General features: G+C 44.8%; 1 protein-coding gene across 3 annotated transcripts in view; it reads left to right on the top strand.

The window, feature by feature from the left end:
* Window positions 1-25,734, top strand: part of MNT (MAX network transcriptional repressor) — an 80,952-nt gene that overhangs the window by 34,111 nt on the left and 21,107 nt on the right. The gene's annotated exons all lie outside the window — the stretch shown is intronic.

The raw sequence follows: 25,734 nt of genomic DNA, 5'->3' as shown, positions 1-25,734 counted from the left end.
GTTCCTCCAGTCAGCGCTTGAGGATCGGAGAGGGGTGGGGGGAAATCCTGCGGGAACGGTGACTAATAGTCATCACTCTCTGCAGGGAGATGATTGGGAAGGGAGCGAGTGACGGTATGTGTTCGCTCACTTCCCGATCTATAGAGTCGACCTGTGACAGTTTCAATGTCTCATGTCAGCTCTAACTATGAGGATAAGTATAAATCACTCACCTCATAGTTCTCCTTTAAGTTGTACTTTGACATTTAATCCATGGGATTTAGAGTCAGAACTCCGCTTCGGGTGAAGAAAACAACCGCAGTTATCTTCCCTCCTCTGACACATGGTCATGGATTCCTCTAGTCAAGATTGCGGTCTGATCACAGTTCGATTCGGTTCGCGACCAGAATCGTGAAACGAATTAAGTTTGTGGACCGAGGTACCACTGTACATTATTTGTAATGAATAGGGATCACACAGTAGTGGAGATCACAGGACAGAACCTCACCATTATACTGCTGCTTCATCAATCGCCAACCACAAGCTGGGTAGAGCTCTCAACTGGGCTGTATTGCTGAAAGTAAAGCTGTCATGATAGAAACATAGGTGCTGCCATTGCTGATGTTCCAGGTATACAGTTCAGGGAAGTCAGACTAGTCAGATCTCATCAGCCTGCTACACCTGTTCTCTATCAGCGATTCAAAAAATTGAGGCAAGAGGACTTGCATGCCTGCCAGGAACCTAGCATTTTACAGAAGGAGAGTTCATTTATGACATCCTCCCAAGTTCTCTAACCAGAGGTTTCCTTTAACTTTAGTATACTATGATTCTGGATCTGGCTCTGGTTGGGCTGTGTGGCAGGGTGGCTGTATCACAAGACCGTCCAAGCAGAATTTCAGTTAGTTTGGCAGGCCATAAAGTTCCCATGCACGTATTTAACTGTGGATTTAGCTGTCTACCTGGAGTTCACCTCTGCTAACCGTTTTGCAAGGTTTGCTAAACTGTATCAGAATATATAATAGCTAAACACACAATTACCCAGAGATCTGGCAAGGGCTCAGTTGCCAATGCTATTGGCATTTTTAATATTAACTGGTTCTAACTAGGCTAGTGTGTTCTGAATTCACCTTCACCAGTTCTTTGAATGCTTCTCTATGTCTCCTGCTGCTCACACACAACCTTTGAATAGTCTTGTGAGACGTAGCCTCTGGCACAGCAATCACATGCTTTAGAAACAACACACACTGGCAGCACAAAGATGTAAAATGAAGTCTAACTATATATATCTTCTAAAATATTATTTAATTTCAGTTTGCTTTATTTATGCTTAAATGCATTGGCACTTTTCTTTGTGTAACCTGTTGTGGGTGCTGTACACTGAATTATTATATTCTCATATATATTTTCATCTAGTATGTGAGGTGTGCCTTTTTAAACATGTTTGACTTGTGCCTGAACTCTGATGCTGCCTTTCTAGCCTGGTCAAATTTTGACACGGTTGCACCTGCAGATCTAATTCTGTGTTGGTCATCCCCAACTATGCTCCATTCAATGAACTTCAGTAAATACATGCCTGGACTAAATGGTGGTTTTTACTTGTGCTTAAAGTGACACTAAACTCCGGAGTTAAGTCTTAAAAATGCATTCAAGTACCCTAATTATGAACACTATTGTAGCTTATTTGTGTATCACTCGGCTTTAGATCCTCAAATCATCTCTGAATTGGTGCTGACACTGTCCTTCCTTCTGGAGGGGGGCTACTTTTGTTCCCCATGATCCCTGTGTGTGTTGTAAAGTAGTCAACACTTCAACCTCACTCCTGTCATGGACTACAATCTCAATACAAATTAGTAAACTATATGTGAGATTGTAGTCCATCACGGAAGTGAGCTTGGAGTGGTAACTACTTTACAACACACAGTGACGCGTATAGTTTATGTATTTGTATTGGGATTGTAGTCCATCATGAGAGCAAGAGGTGGCTACTTTGCAACACACAGGTACCATGGGGAACAAAAGTAGTCACCCTCCAGAAGGAAGGACAGAGTCGGCACCAATTCAGAGATGATTTGAGGATCTACAGCCGAGTGACACACAAATAAGACACATTTTTGTTAATAGTTAAGGTACTTGGTAGATTGAATGTGGCACATTGCAGCGTTAAGTTGGCCATTTATGGGTAGAAGTTCGTGTGAAGAAATGTGTTTGTTCCCTCGATTTTCTAATAGTTAAGAAACGATGAGTTAAGTGTTTTTCCCCATAGTTCTCTTAAGGGTCACGGGAGGACATATACCAACGTCCTCCTGTGACCCAAAAGCTCAGTATATAGCGAGCTACAGCTACCAGAAATTCTAACCGAATGTGGTTTTCGTACAGGAAACTCCGTTCATTACAAAGTCAAATGTTAAAATCAAATGAAATTTTAGAATGACATTCGTTGAGATATTTTGTATGAACGTTCCACCGGTGGCCAGCTTTACTTTACTTGAAATGCAACTCCAGGCCAAACCATTAACTTTGTTTTGGATACCACTGGGAATAGGTAGAGTAGTGCTGATTAATATTGTAAGTCTAGGGAGGCCACAAGCACATCCTCTGTCATCCTGGGGGCTGCACATTGGCTTAGGGCTTGTTCACACCAAATGCAGACCAGATCTGCATGAGTTTCTGCACACGCAGTGCAGTGTGTTATGCTGCATTTTTTGCCGCGTTTTTGATGTGTACCGGGCTGTAATATATATATTTTTTTAGTTTAAAATGGGCTTTCAGTGCGCTCCAGGGTGTTTGCATGCGTTCTGTAATGCGTTTGCATGTGTTCCAGAGCAGGTGAAATAGGGCTTGCTGCAGTTTTTTTACATGCTCTGAAACATGAACGCTGCGGTGTGAACTAGAGCCCAAAATACCATTGCAATACATTGGACGCAGTTTTGATCCGGTCTGTAACTGCTCTGCTCCTGGAACGCGCTTGGTGTGAACAAGGCCTAAGTGTTGGTAAATTTGCTATTATGTATTAGGATGGTATTAGGTAGGTGTTAAAATAAGTGTTCTTCCTTTATTTTGAACAAACTCGTGTTCCTTTAAAGCAGTGCCAACATTTTTTTGTGTTTTAAGATCTACTTTTCAAAGGACTAGTTATAGCGCTTCAACCACCAGTATCCACCAGAAAGGTGTCAGGGAGCTTGGCTCAGTGACTCAGGCTAATAGGTAATCATGTGTGCACCGCTAAATAAATATACCAAAATGGAATAAAGGGGCCGCCATTCACACCCTTTGTGATCTACCAGCATCAGCTTTGAGAGCTACTGGTAGATCACGATCTACCTAATGAGCACCCCTGCTTTAATGGTGCGCATACACCATTTTACGATCGGGTTTTCGTATGATAATCGGCCAATTGATGGGAAGTGAACGATCACAATTACTGTACAACCGGCCGAATTTCCTCCACCAGGCAGGCTAGAAAACGTTTTTCGAATCGTACGAAATCGATGGATTAGTGGCGTTTTTCTAAGAAAAAAATCACAACATGAACACTGCACATGCGCAAACGCAAATCCGTTCTGTCGATCGATGAAATTCGGTCAGTTAGTATTGCTAACAAACGATATTTGAAATCCACATTGGTCTGCGCACGATGGGGCAGTCGTGTGGAAATTCAACGACAGTTCGATGACGCCATGAACAAGATCGAAATATAATTGCAAGGTGTAGGGATAAGTGACAAAGTGGAGGGTTTTTTCCCATATAACAATGCACGCAGGAAAAAGTGTTGTGGAAATTGTTTGTGTACCATTTAAGATGAGATCAAGTTGGGTTTGCGTGGACAGAAATGAGCATGATGGTGACATTTTCACGTTTGTCATTGTTAAAATGCTGAATGATATGCACTTGGCTACGTCAGTGTTTGACGCTCGCGCAGTACATCCAGCGAATACAACACATTTGTTGGAACCTGGGGATTAATGGAGAGAGGGGGATTTCTTCATTATTTATCATTTACTAATATTTTTGGGGGTTTTCTCTGGGTTGGTGGTCCGAGAAGATCTGATCCAACCTCTATGCAAGGGGGGGGCAAACTGCAGCCCTCTAGCTGTGGTAAAACTACAAGTCCCATGATGCATCTGTCTCTGGGATTCGTGCCTGTGGCTATGAGAACCTTGCATTGCCTCATGGGAGTGTTCGCGTTTGCCCCCCCCACCCACCCTACTCTATGCACTTCTGCAGCTTATCACCTACAATAGCAATCTTTTATTTTCTGCCGCGTGTTTTTTTATTACTGTCTGTGTCTCTATTGAGGAGATTTCTCCACTCTTCCTGAAACTTCTGCAACAGAGATACAAAGAAAACACATTCTTAGTAGAGGAAGGTGGCTGTCATTTTTTTGCTGTGGAAGACATCTTTTTTTTACTTCTTCCCGATTTACAAAGTATCCCAAAGACTGTCAATGTGTTGGCTGGTTTGTAGATGCAGATACAGTTCTGTTTCTGTTGACTGTCTGCGGGTCATGATGTGAATTGGTATAGTACAATGCTAATGCAAGAGTAAGCTCAATGTTTAGCTTTGCTTTATGGAAGACATTAGTTTTGGTCAGATTGTGTTTTGCTTTTACTCCTCTGTGTCCATCAGTGTAAGCACATCTCTGTACACTAGGCCTTGCAGTGGGGTGTAATGGAAGTGCCTGTTGTTGTACATAAACAGTATAAAGGTGCCCATACACCTTACGACCATCGCAAGACTTTTGTCTTGCGATGGTCGTATCCTTATTGAAAGCTCGTACGATCTGCCCACCTTGGACGGGCAGATCGTAATTGCGATCATGGAAAGCCCGCCCCGCTGAGGGGCGGGCTTCCGATGACCGCAATGCAGAACGGGCAGTGTGCGCGTGCACACACCGGCCCGTTCCGCAGCTATCGGACGAGCAGGCTGGAAACCCGCCGACAATCGTCCGATTCTCGGCGGCTTTTCGAGCATGTTGGTTCGACAAAAGACGTGCGACCGTACAGTAGAAACGGTCGCACGTCTTCGTTCACACTGCTCGATTCTCGTACGATCGCGGGATTTCGCCCGATTATCGTACGAGAATCGAGCAGTGTATGGGCACCTTAAGAATCCCTTCTCCATAATCATGCTAAACTGTATGCGCCACTTTTTTAAAATTTCAGGAGGAAATAACCAGGTGCTGACGTGCTAACAATTGTCATGTCTCTCAGAATATAAAGCCATATGGGGTTCGAGTTAATTAGCCAAGGATGCCTTGTTAGTCACATGTTTTTCAAGTTAATATAAACTCTCTTCTGTTTAAAGCCCAACTCCGGGCACAATACTGCAGGTAGTAGGTTGCTGTAAACCAGCCTGCCATAATTATCTTTTTCCTTCTCCCCGCAAATCTTCAGTATACCTGCGAATGGAGGTCTGGCTCCGGCTGAACTTTGTGACCACTCCAGCTGCAGCACTCAGCAGTTTCATAGACCTCAGCGCTGCGGTCCCCATCTCCATCCCATTCTCCTCCTGGCCAATCACAAAGCAAATTGCCCCAGGCTCAGTGTTGTGATTGGTCAGGAGGAGAGGGGAACGGATGTACGATTGTATCTGCAGCTGGAAGGGGCACGAAATTTCAGCAGGGGCTGGACCTCTCATCTGCAGGTATATTAAGGTTTGTGGAGAGAAAGAAAGATCTTATTACCTTTAAAGTGACACTAAACTCAGGCGTTAAATCTAGGGCTGCAACCAACTAATCGATTAGGAGAATAGTTGTCAACTATTCTCATTATCAATAAGAGTGTTTGTTTTTTTTTAAATGCAATTAATCAAGAAAATTTAATTTCAACGAATCGATTATGAAAATAATTGTTGGCTGCAGTCCTAGTTGAATCTTAAAAATGCATTAAAGTAGCTTTTAACTATTAACAAAAATGTATCTTTTTTTTGTGTGTGTATCACTCGGCTGTATATCCTTAAATCATCTCTATATCGGGGCTGACACTGTCCTTCCTTCTAGTTCTACTTTTGTTCCCCATGGTCCCTCTGTGTGTTGTAAAGTAGTTACCACTCCAAGCTCACTCCCGTGATGGACTACAGTCTCGCATATAGTTTACTAATTTGTATTGAGATTGTAGTCCATCACGGGAGTGAACTTGGAGCGGTGGCTACTTTACAACACACACAGGAACCATGGGGAACAAAAGTAGCCACCCTCCAGAAGGAAGGACAGTGTCGGCATGAATTCAGAGATGATTTGAGGATATACAGAATCTAGAGCAGTTGCCCATGGCAACCAATCAGCTTCTCTCTTCAGTTTGTTCAGTTAAGCTTAGAAAATAAAAGAGAGAAGCTGATTAGTTGCCATGGGCAACTGCTCCAAATTCTGCCTGCTCCAGTTTTGATAAATTCCCCTCATTGTTAATAGTTAAGGTACTTGTATGCAATGTTAAGGTTTAATAGAGAACTATGGGGGTAAGTGTTTTCCCCATAGTTCTCTTTATGGACTCAGGAAGACATATACTAACCTTCTCCCGTGACACCAAAACTCAGTTTATCGCGAGCAATTGCCCTCTATATGCTGAGAGCGCTGCAGCCGGGACGGATCCCGGCAATACTGTCGAGAACCACCCAGCTGCGTGAGTGACAGCTGGCTCTGTCTATCTAGAGGTAGAGCTAGCTGTGCCCGTCCCCTCCCCCGTCCGTTCCTCCACTCAGCGCTGGAGGATCGGAGAGGGGAAGGGGGGAAACCCTGCGGGGAGCCCTGACGGTCACCGCTCTCTGCAGGGAGATGATCGGGACGTGAGCGGATCTTCTGCATGTTTCTGCTCACTTCCCGGTCGATAGAGCCGACCTGTGACAGCTTCTTTGTCACAGGTCGGCTCTAGCTATGAGGATGAGTGGAAATCACTTCCCTCATAGTTCTCCTTTAACTCCTGAGTTTACTTTTAGATTGTAAGCCCTCACGGGTAGTGTCCTCCTTACCATCTTGTCTCGAATTGTATTGTGATTGTAATGTCCTCCTTATATTGTAAAGCGCTGCGCAAACTGTTGGCGCTATATAAACCCTGTATAATAATAATTGTCACTTTAAGTGGACCTTGCCCGGAAACTGTAACTAGTGCTGACCTGCTATCCTCCTCCTCCCCATGCTTGTTAGGTGTAACTAAAAATAGGTCCAAATATTTGCATAGAAGACAGTAAATAGTTACCCCTCGCGGTGCCCATTTTTGCTGCACGAGCGATCTCAGTGTCTGTTTTCTACATTTTAATCTACGGCCAGATTGTGGGAACACTGACTGTTGCATGTTAACACATGTGCTCTTGCACACTAAAACGCATATGCCCATCAATGGCTGTTAACCTTATCCACTCCATATACTACATTCAAAAACATTGCATTGGAAACCCATCAAAATGCATGGTGGTGTACAGAGTAAGCACACATTGACCCATGTTGGTGCACCTGCCTGATGTGACAAAATCCCGCACCTCTATGCACATGCTTTGATGTACACGGGCCCTGAATACCTACACTTATACTGCTCGGAGCAGTATATGGGCCTGTGTGGCGAAATAATACTATAAAATGCGGCAACACCAATGCATGTACTGCAGTATGGTGCATTATTTTGAATAGCCCCCCCCTCAACGCACTTACACAATGCCCTGCAGCACATGTGCATTGTATTAAGCCTGACATGGAATTTTTTATGCGGCTTTAGCGCAGCGGATGTAAAATGCACGATAATGTAAGGCAGATGTGTGAACGGATTTGAGAACACTAACGGGTCTTATTTTACACTGTTAATTGAGGCATATTATGCCTCAACAGTCACTGTGGAACTAAAAGTCCCAGCACTTGTAGCCACCATGTAGAGTCACAGCAGCAGGATGAAATTGGCTCTCTCGCGGCCTCCCTGGTCTCATGTACACATCAGACCGGCACATACAGAGTTAAGCCCCCCTCCCTCCTCTCGATGTGTGCGCGCTGTGAGGCGGCGGCGGTGACAGTGCGTGTTGTGTTTCCACATTACACTGCGACAGACGCCACGCCCCTCCTCTCCCGCCCCACTGATTCCTGGATGTCTTTCAGCCTCGGCCCCGCCGCGCCCCAGTATCACGCGAGTGCGCGCACCCGGCGGGGGGAGGCGAGGACTGGACCGCAGCGCGCGCGTGATCTCCGCCCAAGTCCACGTGCGACTGGAGCACATGGCTACCCCGAACCCGCTGACGTCAACGGGGTCTCAAAACCCCGCCCCGTGTGTCTGTGAACTTCTCTGATGCGAGAAGGAGGGGGAGGAGGATTCGGAGCGAGCGGCTGCATGAGATCCGCAGCGCGTGCTACTGTGTTTGAGGTCAGTGTGTGGGCGGGGCTACTCGCTCCCTCTACGCTGGCACAGATGCAGTGCTGCCACCTAGAGGGCTCAGGGGGAACCATTGGTCTACACTTCCCATTATTTAAAGATGTGGAAGCTGTAATGTCTTTCTGATATGTGGAGATGAATGGAGGCCTCATTTAAGGCAAGCCATCTCTACAACTAGTTGTATAATATATCTACAAAGCATTCTTTTTTATCATCATTGCTATATATTTTTACAGGGTGCTTATGACTACCTCCCAGCTGGCAGTACATTTAATAAGTGCACCCCCTGGCTGGTATTTAACTAGCTCAAGTGGTTAAAATTGGACTTGTTGCCACTGTAAATATAAAATAAAAACAGTAAAGCTGGTATTTTTTTCAGAAAAGATGGAAATGGTACATGTAATTATAAAAGGGTTACCTCACCTTCATAATACACTTCACAGTGCAGTCAAGGGGCCCCAGTAGATTCAAAATCATGGTGCAGTGCAGATAAATTGATCTTCATTGAAATGGCATACTTGTAGGCTGAGTGTGACTTCCACAAAGCCTGCATTCTGAGTGATGTGTGCCAAGTACGATGGTCCATTGACCGCATCCCCATCACAGGAACGAGAGCTCTGCTTGGTCCACAACTCAACACAGATTTGAGGATGAGAGAGAGTGCACTGTACATGTGCAGATTTGTGGACGAGGGAGAGGGCGCCATACAGTGCAGATTTGTGGACGATGGAGAGTGCGCCGTACACGTGCAGATTTGTGGACGAGGGAGAGTGCGCCGTACACGTGCAGATTTGTGAACGAGGCAGGGGTCGCCGTGGACGAGGGAGGGGGCGCCGTACACGTGCAGATTTGTGGACGAGAGGGGGCGCCGTACACGTGCAGATTTGTGGACGAGAGAGGGCGTCGTACACGTGCAGATTTGTGAAGGAGGCAGAGTGCACTACACACATGCAGATTTGCGAATGAGGGAGAGCGTGGGTCACGTGCAGATTTGTGAATGAGGTAGTGCGTATAGCACATGTGCAGATTTGTGAATGAGGTAGTGCGTATAGCACATGTGCAGATTTGTGAATGAGGTAGTGCGTATAGCACATGTGCAGATTTGTGAATGAGGTAGTGCGTATAGCACATGTGCAGATTTGTGAATGAGGTAGTGCGTATTGCACATGTGCAGATTTGTGAATGAGGTAGTGCGTATTGCACATGTGCAGATTTGTGAATGAGGGAGAGTGCTTGCTCCAGTCATGAGGGGGGAATTCCCAAGGAACCATCCATGTAGCTCACTTGCAGGATGGTGCGGATCGCTCAGAATGCTACGTTGATGGCCAGGCTTTGCATAAGTTGTGCTTGGCGTACAAGTATATCATTTAAATGACGCTCTATTCCTTAACACCACACCATGATTACCATTGGGTACCCCGGGACTGCATTGTAAATGTTCGCATAAAGGTGAATGAACTCTTTAATTATAGATGTGATCACTTTAGATGAAATGCTGAAAAAATAATTGTTGAACACAACAAAGAAAAGATGAATTGAGAACGGTTGGGTTTTCTTTCAGGACTGATTGTCCGTTCCGGGTGAACACAATCTTTTATTAGCTATAGCGGCTGTTTAGTGTAATTTCTAAATGATTGAATAGTTTTGTGGAAGCGATTGCTATGTTTGTGAAAGCGCTTATCTATCCAGGTCATGGTATAGCTAGTAGTAGTTTAGTGACTCCCAATTAGTATGTTGTAGTGTAGTGCATTTCTCTGCAGGGACTTAAGGTGCTTATCAAATTGGTATTGGGGGTGAGATGGCCTTCTTGAGCGCGCTCAGTACAAGATCATGCTAGGGCCAGTTCTAGACAGGATCCAATTAACCTACCAGAATGTCTAGGAATAAGGGAGGAAGTAGGAGTAAACACATGCAAGTACCCGGAGAACATGCAAACTCTGCAGATAGTGTCTTGGCTACAGATAAAGGACCCCAGTTCTGCAAGGAAGAAGTGCTAACTACAAAGTCACTGTGCTGCCATTATAGGGTCATGTGACTACAAGTCCCAGCGATAGATTATACAGCAATGCCGAATGGTAACTGGTTATAGAGGACTACAAATCCCAGCAACACATTATACACCAATGCAGAATAATATGAAACTACATCCCCTGTGCTGCTCCAGGGTGCCGACCTGATGTCACCAGCGGAGGATCTCTGGTTGCTGTGTGGGGTCTAGGGAGGGCTGTTCATACTCTCAGGTGGGTTGTGAGGGGTCGATGTTGGGCTGTGCATGCTGTCAGGTGGCTGTGCAGGTTCTGTGGTGGGTTGTGCGGACTTTCAGGTGGCTGCGCAGGCTCTTTGGTGGGCTATGTGGACACTCAGGTGGTTGTGCATACTCTCAGTTGGGCTGTGCGGGGTTTATTGTGGCTGTGCATACTCTGTGGTGGGCTGTGCGGGGTTAATGGTGGTCTGTGTGGGTGTAATGGTGGCTGTAAGTGTCACAGAAAGTGCCATATTTCATCCAACCCTGGGATTGAGCTCTTCATATTATCTTTTTTTTTTTTTTTACTACAGAAAAGCATCAAATCTCCCTTTATTCTGTTCAGTCTTCAAGCCCATTGCTGGAACCGACAGAAGACATCTGTAATCATTTAATCTGAGAAATAGATTATAATAGGCAATATTACAGTGTAATGCTCCCTATAATAATCCATTTTTTTTAATTAAATGAAGTTACAGCACCCTGCGTGCAGTTACACCCCCCTCCCCCCATGCCACTCGATCCTCATTCGGACTCAGTGACTCTCCCGCTACACTAACTGAAGTGCAGCCAGAGCCCGACAACATCCTGGCCAGATGGTGTGCAGAGGACATGTGACACACCCTCTCCTCCTCCGACGCTTGTTACTAGGGACGCGGCCGGGAGTTGGAGCGGGAATTCACTAGTCCCCACCCCCTTGCTGAGAATCCCATTGGCAGTGCACCCTGCACTGCCCCATATTTCACCAAGGGGGCGTGTCCAGGACCAGACCTTACTGGGCCCCCCAGCCTCTGGCCCTGGTGCATCTGTACTGGCAGTAGCTCCGCCCCTGTATGTACTTTCCTTTCCATAGTTCTGTGTGTTTTGAGATGCTACAGCATTGCTGATCCCCAGACATTCCACACTACTAGGCTGTGACGGGATATGCTTTGAACGCCTTGTATATAGATATAGGCCTTCAACACAACAAAGCTGTTGGTACATTTTTCTTTTGCTGACAATGTGACCGACTTAAAGGTTGTAGCAACAAAGCTGCATCTCTATGCATTGAGTTGCAGGTATTTTTCTGGACTGTTGTTTATGTGCATTTTCCATTTACAGCTGCTGTAGCTGTAATTCCTTTTATTTTAGGTGGAACTTGTGCCCTAGGGTGGGCAATGTGCAAATAGACCTATACTTGCAGATTATAGCACACCTGCCATCTAGTGTGTTCGGGACTACAAAATGTGAAACAAACACACTAATCAATTCATAAAGTAAAGTGCACATGGAAGAGCTATACACAGTACAAAAGCAACCATTTCCCAGTACATTTAACCAGCTAGCCTGCAAAAAAACAAATGACACTATAAGACCCCATTCACACACGAATCGGCCTGCACGTACAGATCCGTGCTGCGTGCGGGGCCGTACCAAGTAGCTGCCGGGAAGGACAGGCGCTGTGTGTGATTAGAACGCCGCCCCCGTCCTTCTCTATGGGGCTACGCGGCCGTACGCCCCCCTACGCTCACCTCATTTGCGGGTTAAAAACAGAGGTTTTAGTTGCACAACTTTTGCAAAATATGTGGAGGCAACACTGCCTCATAAGACCCCTCTGTGTAGTGTGGTCCTGTCTCTATTCTATGGGAGCCTCCATCTTGGCGCATATATAGCAAAGGATGAATTGGGGTAGCCCATGGACTACAAACGGCTCCTTCCCTTACATGGGGAGGGGGAGTCCTGTAGTTTAGCTGGAAAGGCTGATTAGATTGTTTGATATTTCAGTTCGGTGCACTGGAAGTTCCACATACACTGCTTTTCTGATGAGATTGACAAGTATATCTCTGTGGCATGAAAAAAGAAAACAGGCAGCCACCACATGTAAGGGCTGGTAGTGTATAATATTATATTTTTGTTGTTGTATTTTGATATACTTTAAGCCTGAACATTTAGGCACACTGCAATGGAATTATAGTAGGAATCCTGGTAAAGAATAGGATCTGGATGCAAATATCTGAACATTTTACTCTTTTTCCCTAAGCATTTATAAGTGGATCCCATAGTCAGTGTTGTGAAATAGTTTCTTCTTCTCCTTTGTACATTTGTAGGATTCCTGTGATAAGTATTAAAGTGCCGTGGCGGCTGTGTATCTGAATGTGTGTGGTCTGCGGCAGTGCAGCATGTGCTGTGAATGTTGGCGTTCAGCTTTCTGTTTACTAAAAGAAAATCCGATCCCAGTGTAATATGGCGTCTGTATTCTGTTTGCAGAAACGTTAAAAAGTTTCATTGCACGCGTGGGTGGCTGTATTAAATATCTGGTTATCTGCCAGGCTCCTTCTCTTTTTACACCGCAGAATGTAGGGGGATAATCAGGGATGGGACAATTCAGAATTTCTTTTTTTACAGTGGGGTGGAAATAAAAATGACATCTGGAACTCCCATTATTAAAACTGCCTTGGGTCATGTGATGTAATTTACAAGTGCTCAAGGTCTTTCTTCTATTGGGCGATAAGTAAAAGCCTTCTCCTTTTGCAGTGATTTTACAAAATATTCTCAGCTAACGATTTAGGATTGTTGGATCAGCACATGGGTCAGTACGGCTGGTGTCAGATGGGGGGATATTGCAGCAGAGATGAATCACTGCTACAGATTGCTAATGCCAGGGCTTGCAGCTAGAGTCACTGGTGATCTGCTACAGCTTTGGGTTGCGTTTGGCTAAAAATCGCTCTCCTTCGGCGATTGGTGCAACATTTCATAGAAACGCATTAATGGAGAACTATGAGGCGAGTGAAACTCGCTCAACCTCCTAGTTCTAGCCGACCTGTGACAATGAAACTGTGACAGTTCGGCTCAATAGATCGGGAAGTGAGCGAACACATACCGTCGCTCACTCACTTCTCGATCTATCCCTGCAGAGAGCCGTGACTTGCACTCACGGCTCCCTGAACGCTGTGGTGTGAACTAGAGCCCAAAATACCATTGGAATGCATTCTGTAACTGCTCTGCACTTGGTGTGAACAAGCCCTTATCTTTGGAGCATGCATGTTTATGTAGTAAGCTGTCATCCCTGGTGTAGTCTTGAGTGACACTGCCATCAATCAGTGATCATCTAATGTTTATGGACACTCTTCATCCTAAAGTAACACTGTAGGATGGATGTGATAACATGCTGGCTGTCAGAGCTGTGCTTCTCATATCATGTGCTTTGTGTTTACAGACAGCATGATGTTCTATTGATTGTACGTGATGAGCACACTGGGCAGGGTATAATTGGGTCAGTGCAGTTACAACAGTGTCTGCAGTTTAAAATTTTTCCTTTTTGCTGCTTCTATTTTATTGTTTAATACAAGACAAGAAAGGGCAGATAGTTTTGTAGGCTTTTATAGTTGTGTAAATGAACCTATATCTAGGAAATGTTTTTTTGTTTTATGGTTTTTCAGGTCAGAAACTGGATTTTTGAAACCAGGGGTTCCGGGCACTCTAGCCAGTAAGATGCATTGTAGAACTTGTTGAAATATAGTTATTTGTAAGTTCAACCAGGAAGATCCTGTAGTACTGAAGGGTTGCAATTATCATACAGGCTTGCCACTGTGCAAGTGTTTATAGTTGTATAGCCAGAAAGCAAAAACCTCCTTCCAGTGTATGTCAGGGCAAAAATAAAAACATCTGTATATTCCTGCAATGCATGCCCCCGTAACCATGTTTTATTCCTTTAAAAATGCTTCTAGTGAGCAAAAATACCCATTGAGATGCCTGAAATGCAGTGTGCTTCTAAATTTCTGTTTGGGGGTAGCAATAGTTACTTTGCTGCACTGAATTCCCAACCACCATGGTCAGTCTTGCCTGCTGGGCTACAGGAATCTGCCTAACACTACCCTTTTCTGTCCATGTCCAAATACACCGATCAGCCACAACATTATGACCACTGATAGGTGAAGTGAATTGCAGTGCAGTGTGAGACTTTGGGCAATGTTCTGCTGGGAAACCTTGGGTTCTGCCATTCATATGGATGTTATTTTTTTTTTGGTTTTATAATCTATGTTTATTGTGCAAAAAAAACTTAGACGGATGGGCAACGCCTGCATCAGAAACAGTATTCTGGGGAGTATGGTCATTTTTAGTGCATTGCAGTGTCCAAACCAAGTCACCGTCAGGGCCTGCCATTCGGGAGATGCAGAGCTCGAGGGAGACACGTCTTCACGTCTCCATTGCCAGGCCACGCCCCCATGGATGTTATTTTGACATGTACAACTTACCTAGACATTGTTGCTGACCAGGTACTCATCTTTGTGGAAATGGTTTTCCCTGATGGCAGTGGCCTCTTTCAGCAGGATAATGCACCCTACCGCATTTCAAAAATGGTTTGAGGAACACAATAACAAACTCTTCTCCAGATCTCTGTCCGATCAAGCATCTGTGGGATGCGCTGGAAAAACAGGTCCCATCCGTGGAGGACCCACCTTGCAACTTACAGGACTTAAAAGATCTGCTACTGATCGCTTAGTGCCAGATACCACAGGATACTTTCATAGGTCTAGTGGAGTCCATGCCTCGATGGGTCAGCATGGTTTTGGCGGCAAAAGGGGCACCTACTCAATATTAGGGGGGTGTCATAATGTTATAGCTGATCGGTGAACATTGATTTGTCTACCAGAAAAACAATGCTGCTGCTTTGAGGAATTGTTCACACCATGTCTGGAACAGATCCAGGCCAGACCAGTTTTTGTGCGCTCCTGAAATGTATCCTAAAGTATTCCTATGGTGTTTCCGGATTCTGTTCACACCAATGCAGTCCTTTTGGTGCGGGGGGAAAAATGCTGCTATATTCTCTGGTCTAGAACGCATGCAAATGCACTGGAAACCACTTGACTGTACCTGAAAGCCCATTTTAAGCTAAAAAAGAAAAAACAATCTGCGTCGGAACTTGTCAAAAACACTGGGGGGAATTTATCAAAATCTGGAGCAGATTTGCACTGCAACCAATGAGCTTCTATCTCTTTTTCAAATCCCAACTGAGCAAACTGAAGAGAGATGCTGATTGGTTGCCAAGGGCAACTGCTCCAGTTTCTGTTTGCTCCAATTGTGATAAATTCCCCCCACTGCATTTGCAGATCTGGTCCGGACATGGTGTGTACAAGCCCTGACTCCCAGAGTCATATGCTGCTGCTGCTTTGACTCCCAGTAGATTGCGCCCACACACACTGTGTATAGAGAGATGTAGTTCTGGATTCATGCCTAGGTCAATAGGAAATGACCTCTCTGCAGCTGTCCTTGCAAAAAATGTAAAAGCCTGGTAGTAATAAAAACTGTTTCATGTTACAGGCACAAGGTTAATGAACAAAAAGTAAAGCTGGTACATGCTCTTTTTTTTAAAATATAATAAAACTTTTAGTTTTTTTTCCCCATAATATACATCAATAAACACAATCCGTGTTCACATATCCTTACACATATTGGGTGAGAACTGGTACATGCTCTTGAGGGGAATGGGTGGTTTAGAATAAAATTTGGGTAATGCCTTGACTCTTTCACTGAGCCCCATAATCCAGTAATGATCCTTAGCTTCTTCCAGGGTTAGACCCTAATTGGCAAAAGGTATTTTTACAGAGAATTCAGTGTGTCCAATGATGCCATCTTACTCTTTAAGGAGAGTCAGTAGCTCTGTACAAAACTATTCTGACTTTAGAGACTCGATGATAAACCGCTGACAGCGACAACTTTTCGCCCTACGGTAAAGTCGAATCTTTTCTTCTAGTTCGTTGTACTTTAGAACTATACTTTTGCCTTTATTATTGGTTGATTTGCTGTCCTCGTAGGGTAAAGCATTGCACATCGATGGGTTTATAGTAAGGGTGGGCGAAAAGGGGACATTGCTGTAACAGTATACTACAATAGGTAGTACAGAAAAGCTCTCCCTGGCTTCAAGTGGCCTAGTTATACTTCTCAAAGCCGAGACAAGATCTATTCTCATTTAAAGAGCAAGGCTGTAGTCTTCTCTGCTGGCCGATACCAAAGCAGCATGTAGTGTTCAGTAATTCAGTGTCCTGTTTCATTTTGCCTTGTGCAAAATATTTTGTTTTAGAAGAATTAACCCACAGTATTTTCTTTGGTGTACCTTTTTAAATAGGAAAAACAGGATCTCCAGGCTTCTACAAAAAAAAAAAAAAAAAAATGTAAGTACCTGCAGATTTATCTAGGAAGAGGAATACAGTCACTACCATGAGACAAAGTGAAATGTGCTAGGCGGTGGTTAGAAAGGTTCCTGAGCTTCTTTGCGTTTTTGTTAATCCGAAAGTAGATTATAGAAATCTTATTATATTGTAGAAGAAAATAGTAGAATCCACAGTCTCTGCCATAAGACACACTTGACCTTTTATTGCTCCGGTGACACTCTTAACACGCATACACTCCTTCAGGTAAGTCATTCCTGCAGTTGATTTCCTACAAATAAGACACTTTCTCGTGTTTGCGCAAATCATTTTCAGCTTGTGGAATTTTTTTGTCTTAGCTTAAGGCCTGGTTCACACCTAGGCGGTAATGTTTTTGCGCGTTTGCATGAGCAGCACACGGTTATTTGCCCGGTTTTACGTGCGTACATGAAGACGTGCGTTTTGACTGCCAGCTCGTGAACCATTGTGGGCAATGAAAGAACGCGCATTTAAATGCGCAAAAACACTCACGCAAATGTGCAGCATGCTTCTGCCGGCCATTTTAGGGCATTTCCATCCGAGTCTATGGGGCAAAAATGCGCTTTTAACTGCCCAAAGAAGCTCCTGTACCTTTCCGGGCATTTGGCTTTTTACTACTGGCGGTTTTCTGCTCAGGTGTGTGCCAGGGCCATTGAAAATCATGGTATTTCTTGTGTTGGGCATTTTAAAAGTACTTTTCCAACTGCTCAAAAACTCCTAGGTGTGAAGAAGGCCTTAAATGTGTCAAGAGATGCCAAGTTATGTTTTTTCATATAACTGGTATTAAAGGAGAACTATGAGGGGAGTGCTTTTCACTCACCTCATAGTTCTAGCCGACTTGTGACAATGAGACTGTCACAGGTCGGCTCAGTAGATCAGGAGGTGAGCGAACACATACCGACGTTCGCTCACCTCTCGATCCTGTCACGGATCTCTGCCGTGATATGGGAGGGGCTGGCTTCCCCCCTCCCCGCTCCGATCCACCAGCGCTGACTGGCGGAAAGAATGGGGGAGGGGGCGGGTACAGCTGGCTCTGCCTCTAGATAGGCGGAAGCCAGCTGTCAGTCACGCAGCTGGGCAGATCCAGACATAATTGTCGGGATCCGCTTCAGCTGCGGCGGCTTAGTATACCGCGAGCAGCAGCTTGCGGTATACTGCGGCGTCTCAGTATACCGCGAGCTACAGCTCGCGGTATACTGAGCCTAGGGTGACGGGAGGACGCTAGTTTTAGTCCTCCCGTTACCCTAAGGAGAACTATGGGGAAAAGCCTTAACCCCATAGTTCTCCTTTAACATTCACGGAGAGGAGAAGGCACTTTACAGTTCCCTGACCTAATGCAGTGTTTACCATGCTCCCACTTCTCTTTACACCACTATCTATGTGCCAGCTGAGAGGAGAGGTCTGGTCATAGATGATGGTATTAGTCAATCTTCCCAGTATCTGTTTTTTGTTTTGTTTTTTTGCACTTGGTGGGCACCAGACTTTGCAACAGAACTGGGAGTGCCGGAGGTGATGAACATAAGCACTCCTCTTTTTTAGGTTTGTATTGCTACTCTGATAATTTAATGTAATGTAAACCTTAAGAAAGAACTCCTCTTATTTTCTTCTTTTGGTCTGTTTTATATATACCATTAAAGGGTTATTAAACCCTCACGTTTCTTTTGCATAGATCTACTGCTAAAAAACCTTTTTGAAACAGGTTTAAACTTAACTGTGTCTTCGCCGCGCACTCCCATCCGAACATCTGAAGAGTCTCGGGCGGCCACAAAGGATCTTGGAGTGGGTGCAGGCGCAGCTCAGGTGTTCGGCCGGGAGACGAGAGACACAAGGTAAGTCTATGGAGCAGCGTGAACCCGCACAGACTCCGTGGGACATGGGAGAAGAGGAGGACAGAGGAGTCGGCGCTGGATCGGAGATCCGCACTGGAGGGAGCGCTGAGAAGGACAGTAAAGAAGAAGATTATTGAGCATCATTTAAGGTAAGTCCTTACACTAACATTGGGTGGGGGGAAAAAATAGTCTTTAATGTCACTTTAAAAGTATTTTTGCATATCATTTGAAGTGTAAAAAACCTATCGACTGTCAGACATTCAGAGCTGTCCTGTGCACATTTATTGTGTTCTCTAAAAGTCCTCCCAGTTGTTATCTACAGAAGGATTAGTCCCTATGCTGTGGAGATTAGGAGAATGAGTGAGATGCAGTAGTTTACCAGCAGACAACTGGGCCAGGCTGAAAACAAGTCTTGCAATTTCAGCCCACAAAAGGCATATGGCGCCTCACATTTTCCCAACAGGAATTTAGGTGCTGGGAGCATTTCTAATTGACAGATATTTGTTTTTTTTGTGCATGCAGGATCCTTAAAGAGATTTTTTAAAAATGGGGAAATGTGCATTCAGGGGCAATCCTGGGACGCGCGTCTCGGGACCACGCAATCGTGCACAATTGCACACAGCGGTTGCCAAGCTGCCCCATTGGTTTTAATGGGGTTACATCCGCATGGCAATAGCTAAAAAAAAGGTGCATGTACCTTTTGCGACGCACAGCTTTTTTTTTAGCCGCGATCGTGTTCATGGTGGAAAACCACGCAATCTGCTCGGGGCGATTGGGGTGCCATTAGAATATAATTGCACCACCAGCGTGATCGGCGGTGGCGGGCGATTCCATGACTGTGCGCCCATCCGGTTGGGTTTCGTGCACGATTGTAGCGCAGTCACGGATCGCTATAATGTGACCCTAGACTAAATGTCCCCCACGGTGTCACTCTGCCCCTTTTTTGCCTGCATCAGGGCGCAGAAGATGTAAAGTGACTTGCATGCTCATGAACAGAGCATGTCTGTGGTTAGTGATAAGCACATGGGGGCACAGTGGATATAAGGTAGCATGCATGCTCATGGATTAAACTGCTCATGTTTGTTATTAGTGATGAGCGTTCAGTTCAGAAAGAGCCTTTGACGTCATATGCCCACCTACCACTTTACAAAGGTAAAGATGAAGAATGCTTAAAAAAAGAGATTAGTGCCGAGATCAATATATTGAATGTGTGAGTGTTCTTTTCATCTGTCTGAATAACTTTACGCTCGATCATTTACTGTGGTGACTGTGCAGTGAATTTCCACTTTACATTCTGGCACTTGAATTGGGATCTGCCTTCTCAGTGGTTATATGTGGCAAACCTACTGAACAGTTTGGGCAGATGTGACCTGTTCTGCCTTCAGGAGCAAACTCTTTCATGTCTCAAAATAAATAGAGAATGAAATTAGATTCATGTTTTGTTGTTAACTTCCAAGTATACTCCAAGTGGAGAGCGGCAGCTTTTGACGCCACAAGCGTTGTGTAAGTGCTGCTCTGCTAGGCACATGAGTGTAGCTAGCTGTCTTCAATGTAGGCCATCTCAAGTCAGGGAGCTCCCTGTGTTTGTTTAGATGCTTAGCAACGGGATGATTATTCTGCCAGCTGACTTTGGCACATTTTTTTTTTCCTTGGAGCTGCAGACATAATTTTCAGAATTCGTTTCTGAAACCAAATGCACAGGTAGGTGTAAAAAAATGCTTTAATATGCAGCTCACCCCTCTTCTATACAAAGTGGCATGGGTTGGCCTCTGACATTAAAGCATATGCATGTTGCTGCATGAAAAAACATCTCAAGTACAAATCCCATTATTTCCTATGGGGCTGGTTCACATCTATGCACTGCAGTTTAGTAGGGAAAGGGAAACTGCATGGGCCCATAGGACACCTACGTGTGTGTGTGTGTGTGTGTGTTACCATGGAACAGTATGAATCCAGCCTTAGAGAAGAGGCCAAAGAAGATCCAGGGACCGGTTGCACAGATAGTCTGTCGGAGGGAAGAATAAGCATTTAACCCCTTTCGAGGGAAGGGCTGAGGTAATTGTTTCTCCTGCCTGGTGTGGGCTCTAATTGGCAGTCAGATATTAGTAAAAATGATATAACCTTTCTCTTGCACACAGGTTACTATTTAAACTAGGGATGCACCGCTATATATCGGCGCCGAAACATATCGGCTGAAAACGGCACTTTTGGCATAATGCCGAAAAAGCCATGTTTCGGCTGATACATCGGCGCATCCCTGGTTTCTTTTCTCCCCGCTGGTCGCTGTTCCAGCGGGGAGAAAAGAAAGTGACAGCCGGCGTCTCTCCTCCCACACCGCTCAGCCGCCTATCACAGTCCGGCAGAGCGGTGTGGGGGCGGAGACAGCGCTGTCACAGGAGGCTGGGCTTTCCTCTACACCGCTCGATCAGCCTCCTGTGACAGCGTGTCAGAGAGAAGAGCAAGGTACACACACTCAGCGATCAGTGATCGCTGAGTGTTAATACATAATTGAGGACATGGTATGTTAACTATATCCTCAATTATGAATGAATGGGAGTAATCTACATCACCCCCATTCATTCAGTAGTGTAGATATAGTAAACAAACAATGTTCTCATGTTATCAATGAACAGGAACACTCATAGAGGATTCCTGTTCATTGATAACAGGGGACACAGAAAAAGAGATTGAGGACTCTGTGTTCTCAATCTCTTTTTCTATTTTAAAAGGGAAATATCAGGGGTCTGTTTAGACCCCCAATATTTCCCCAAAGCCCCTAAAACTAAAGTATTAAATAAAAATATTTAATAAAAAAACGAACAAAAATAAATATAAACTTTTTTTAAAAGTTTATAAAAATAAATAAAAATACAATGCCATTATAGAACGTAGAATAAAACATAGATAAACTTAAATGTTCTATTCTTAGTTCTATAATGGCATTGTAGTACTTTCAGGTGTACTCCTCTATGAGTGTTCCTGTTCATTGATAACATGAGTACATTGTTTACTATATCCACAATCATGAATGAACATGAGGTGATGCAGATCACTCCCATTAATTCATAATTGGGGATACAGTACACATACAATGTCATCAATTATCTACACACACTCAGCGATCACTGATCACTGAGTGTTTGCACTTGCTCTCCTCTGACACGCTGTCACAGGAGGCTGAGCGAGCGGTGCAGGAGGAGAGCTCTGCCTCCTGTGACAGTGTGGCCTGTCTCCACCCCCACACCGCTCTGCCGGACTGTGATAGGCGGCTGAGCGGTCTGGGAGGAGAGACACCGGCCGCTCACAACGCTCTCCTCACGCAGGCTGTCACTTTCTCTCCTCTCCGCTGGGACACAGAGCAGCGCCCAGCGGGGAGGAAAGAAAGCACGGATGCACCGAACCGATGTATCTGCAGGAAAATGACACTTTCGGCATTTAGCCAAAAGTGCCATTTTCGGCCGGCGCCCCCCCCCGGTTGTTACGCCACTGACCAGAATATATATTAGTTGGTGGCATTCTGCATTGTGCCACCGTATTATACAATGCAGGATACCATGCACAATACAATGCAGAACACCAGCAGTTATAGAAGAACACCAAATCCCAGCAATAATACATTAAGCAGCCTGTATAATGTACTATTGCTGGGATTTGTTGTTCCTCTATAGCTGGTGGTATTCTCCATTGCGATGTATAATGTATTATTGCTGGGATTTGTAGTTCCTCTATAACTGGTCAGTGGTATTCTGCATTGCGCCGTATAATCATTATACAGCGCAATGGAGAATACCACCAGCTATAGAGGACTACAAATCCCAGCAATAATAAATTATACAGCGCAATGCAGAATAACGCCAGCTACAGAGGACTACAAATCCCAGCAATAGTACACTATAGTGGTACTATTGCTGCGATTTGTTGTATTCCTCTAAAGCTGCTGTATAATGTACTATATTCCACACCACACTTTTTTTTACTTCCACCGCTCCAAGCTTGCTCCCGTGATGGACTACAATCACAATACAAACTAGTAGTCCATCACTGGAGCCTTTTTTTTAAATCCGATTAATCGAACTTAATAATCGGCCAACTAATCGATTTTGAAAATAATCGTTAGCTGCAGCCCTACTATACACTAACTATGGACGATTAGTGTCCCAAGGACAAGACTACACAACACCTTCCCAGCCACTGTTTTAAATAGCATTGAGAAAAGGGGTTTGGTAGTCTACAGAAATAGCTGGGAATAATGTTCCCAATAAGAGTGCTCAGGCAAAGAGCACAGCAGGTTATCACCTGATAAGAGCCAGAGGATGTCAACAGCTCTGCATCACCAGTCTTCATTAGTTATTGCTGATATTGGCATCATCAGTCCATAATACTGTTGCTGCAGCTTCAGATCATGTGACCTAGAAAGAGTGATTTGCTTTTTCCAGCCTTAAAGTCACATTAAACCCTCAGATTGTTTAACATAAACCAATACTGTAATGTCATGTGTGCCTTACTGTAATCCATGGTTGTTTCCCTTCTCTTTGCTGCTCATCCTTTTTAAATCCTCATGTCTTCATGCTTGGGGAGAACTTCCCTTTTCAGCTCAGGGCCTCTTCCTGTAGTGCTGGCTCAGGTACAAACCTATACACAGACACCATGTATCCATTCCTCAGACAAGGCAGTCTGCTGCAAAACAGAAGTTCTGCAGAGCATGAGAACAGATACAGATTTAAAAGGAAGAGCAGCAAAGAGAAGGGAAACTACCATGGATTACAGTAAGGCACACATTACAGTATTGGTTTATGTTAAAAATTCTGAGGGTTTAATGTCACTTTAAGGCAAGCTTTTACCCCCTTCCTTGTAAAATATGATGAAAAAGGCATGGACATTTTAATATAGAAGTATGTTGTCAGTCTGTCCAATCCAGGAGCCAGCATGATTTTATAGGGGCCAATTCCATTGACAACAACTAAAGAAAACCTCAGAAGTTAGGCCAAGCCAGTGACGTAACTATAGAAAGGGGGCCCCATTAGGTTGCTGAGGCAGATTAAACATAGAACATGTGAAGATAATATAGTGCTGTATCATTAAGGGCTGGAAAGTCTATAGTGTAGAGCCAACGTCGGTTGCACAAGGGGAGTCTTTGGGATCTTGGTGTTGTTACTCACAGCTCAGAGGGGGCCCCTATCACATTTTTGTTATGAGGCCCCGTGATCTGTAGGTACGGCCCTGGCAACAGCTGTAACATTTAAGGAACATTTGGCCACCTGGCTCCTCAGATTACCCCAGCCCGGATGTAAAGTGCTATGTGGAGGCAAAAGGAGGTGTCATAGTGACGATTGTTTCTAGGGTAAAGGTGCCCATACACTGCACGATTATCGTACGATAATCGTATGCGATCGGGTTTTCGTACGATAATCGAGCAGTGTGAACGGAGACGTGCGACCGTTTCTACTGTACGGTCGCACGTCTTCTGTCGAACCAGCATGTTCGAAAACCAGCCGGGAATCGTACGATTCTCGGCTGGTTAGAACGGTGCTCGGAAGATAAATGCTGAACGGGCCGGTGAACTGCCCGTTCAGCATTGCGGTCATCGGAAGCCCGCCCCTCAGGAGGGCGGGCTTGCGATGATCGAGAGTGCGATCTGCCTGTCCAAGATAGGCAGATCGTACGTTTTTTTTATCCCTTTACAACCATCGCAAGACTAAAGTCTTGCGATGGTTGTAGAGTGTATGGCCACCTTGAAGGTGGCCATACACTTGAAGGTGGCCATACACTTGAAGGTGGCCATACACCTTGAAGGTGGCCATACACCTTGAAGGTGGCCATACACTCTGGTTGTAAAGGGATTAAAAAAACGTACGATCTGCCTATCTTGGACAGGCAGATCGCACTCTCGATCATCGCAAGCCCGCCCTCCTGAGGGGCGGGCTTCCGATGACCGCAATGCTGAACGGGCAGTGTGCGCGTGCGCACACCGGCCCGTTCAGCATTTATCTTCCGAGCACCGTTCTAACCAGCCGAGAATCGTACGATTCCCGGCTGGTTTTCGAACATGCTGGTTCGACAGAAGACGTGCGACCGTACAGTAGAAACGGTCGCACGTCTCCGTTCACACTGCTCGATTATCGTACGAAAACCCGATCGCATACAATTATCGTACGATAATCGTGCAGTGTATGGGCACCTTGAGGCAGGACAAGATGTCAGCTGTTACTTTGAAAATATTACTTCTCACTATGCCACTGACATCTTCTGAAACTTTTACAGAATTAGCTACCAATTGCAGTAAAACAGTTTTTACTTAAACCAGCTGATGAATATTCTATAATTTAGGTATATAGGTCCTTAAGGTCTCTCGAGAATCCTGTCTGTCCTAAGAGAAGAAGGGTTCTTTTATTTCCCTGAAAGGATGGTCCAAGGAAACCCAAACTGATGCACTATCTGTAAGAAACAAGTCAGCCGAGGCAGTTTCCAAGGCAATATCTCGTTTCCGTCTCCCTGGAAACACGCTGGGATTCCTCCAATGGAATATGTAATACAACTTCATGGTCTCTATAGACGCATTGTGAGGATTTACATTTCTGCACATAAACTCGTTAGCTGGAAACAATAAGCAATTGATCGTGTAGATATTTCTCCTAGCTGTAGAATATCTGCATTTTGTTCACCTTTTACTTTTTTTTCTCACAAGAACGAATATGAAAATGGCAATTTACAACTTTAGAAATGCAGGTTTGCTTTATTTCAGGTTAATTTGGGCATTTATATAGCGCCAACATACTCTGTACAGGTTTTTTTTAAAAAACATTTTAAATGCACTTTGCTATGGGTAAAGTCTCTTTTCTTTGGTAAAATTTATCACAATTTCTTACTTTTTATATATTTTTTAGGGGCTGGAAATGTGGTGCGTCTCAAGTTTCTCTTACCCGCAGGGGGCTGCTCTGCATCCCCTCTGACACAAAGCAGTGCCCAGCGGGTAGGAGAAAAACTGTCAGGTGGCCAAGCGGGGGGCGGGGAGGAGAGCTCTGTCAGCGATGTCACAGGAGGCCGAGCTCTACTCCCGCACTGCCCCGCTTGGCCTCCTTTGACAAGGAAATCAATCCTATTTATTTTTTTTCGGGTTCGGTCTGAAAATTGCATTTCGGTGCACCGTGTGTGTGTATATATATATATATATA

The sequence above is a fragment of the Nanorana parkeri genome, unplaced genomic scaffold, assembly GCF_000935625.1.
Source record: "Nanorana parkeri isolate BGI_ZX_2015 unplaced genomic scaffold, ASM93562v1 scaffold48, whole genome shotgun sequence".
Taxonomy (NCBI): domain Eukaryota; kingdom Metazoa; phylum Chordata; class Amphibia; order Anura; family Dicroglossidae; genus Nanorana; species Nanorana parkeri.
This window is presented reverse-complemented; position numbering and strand designations above follow the sequence as displayed.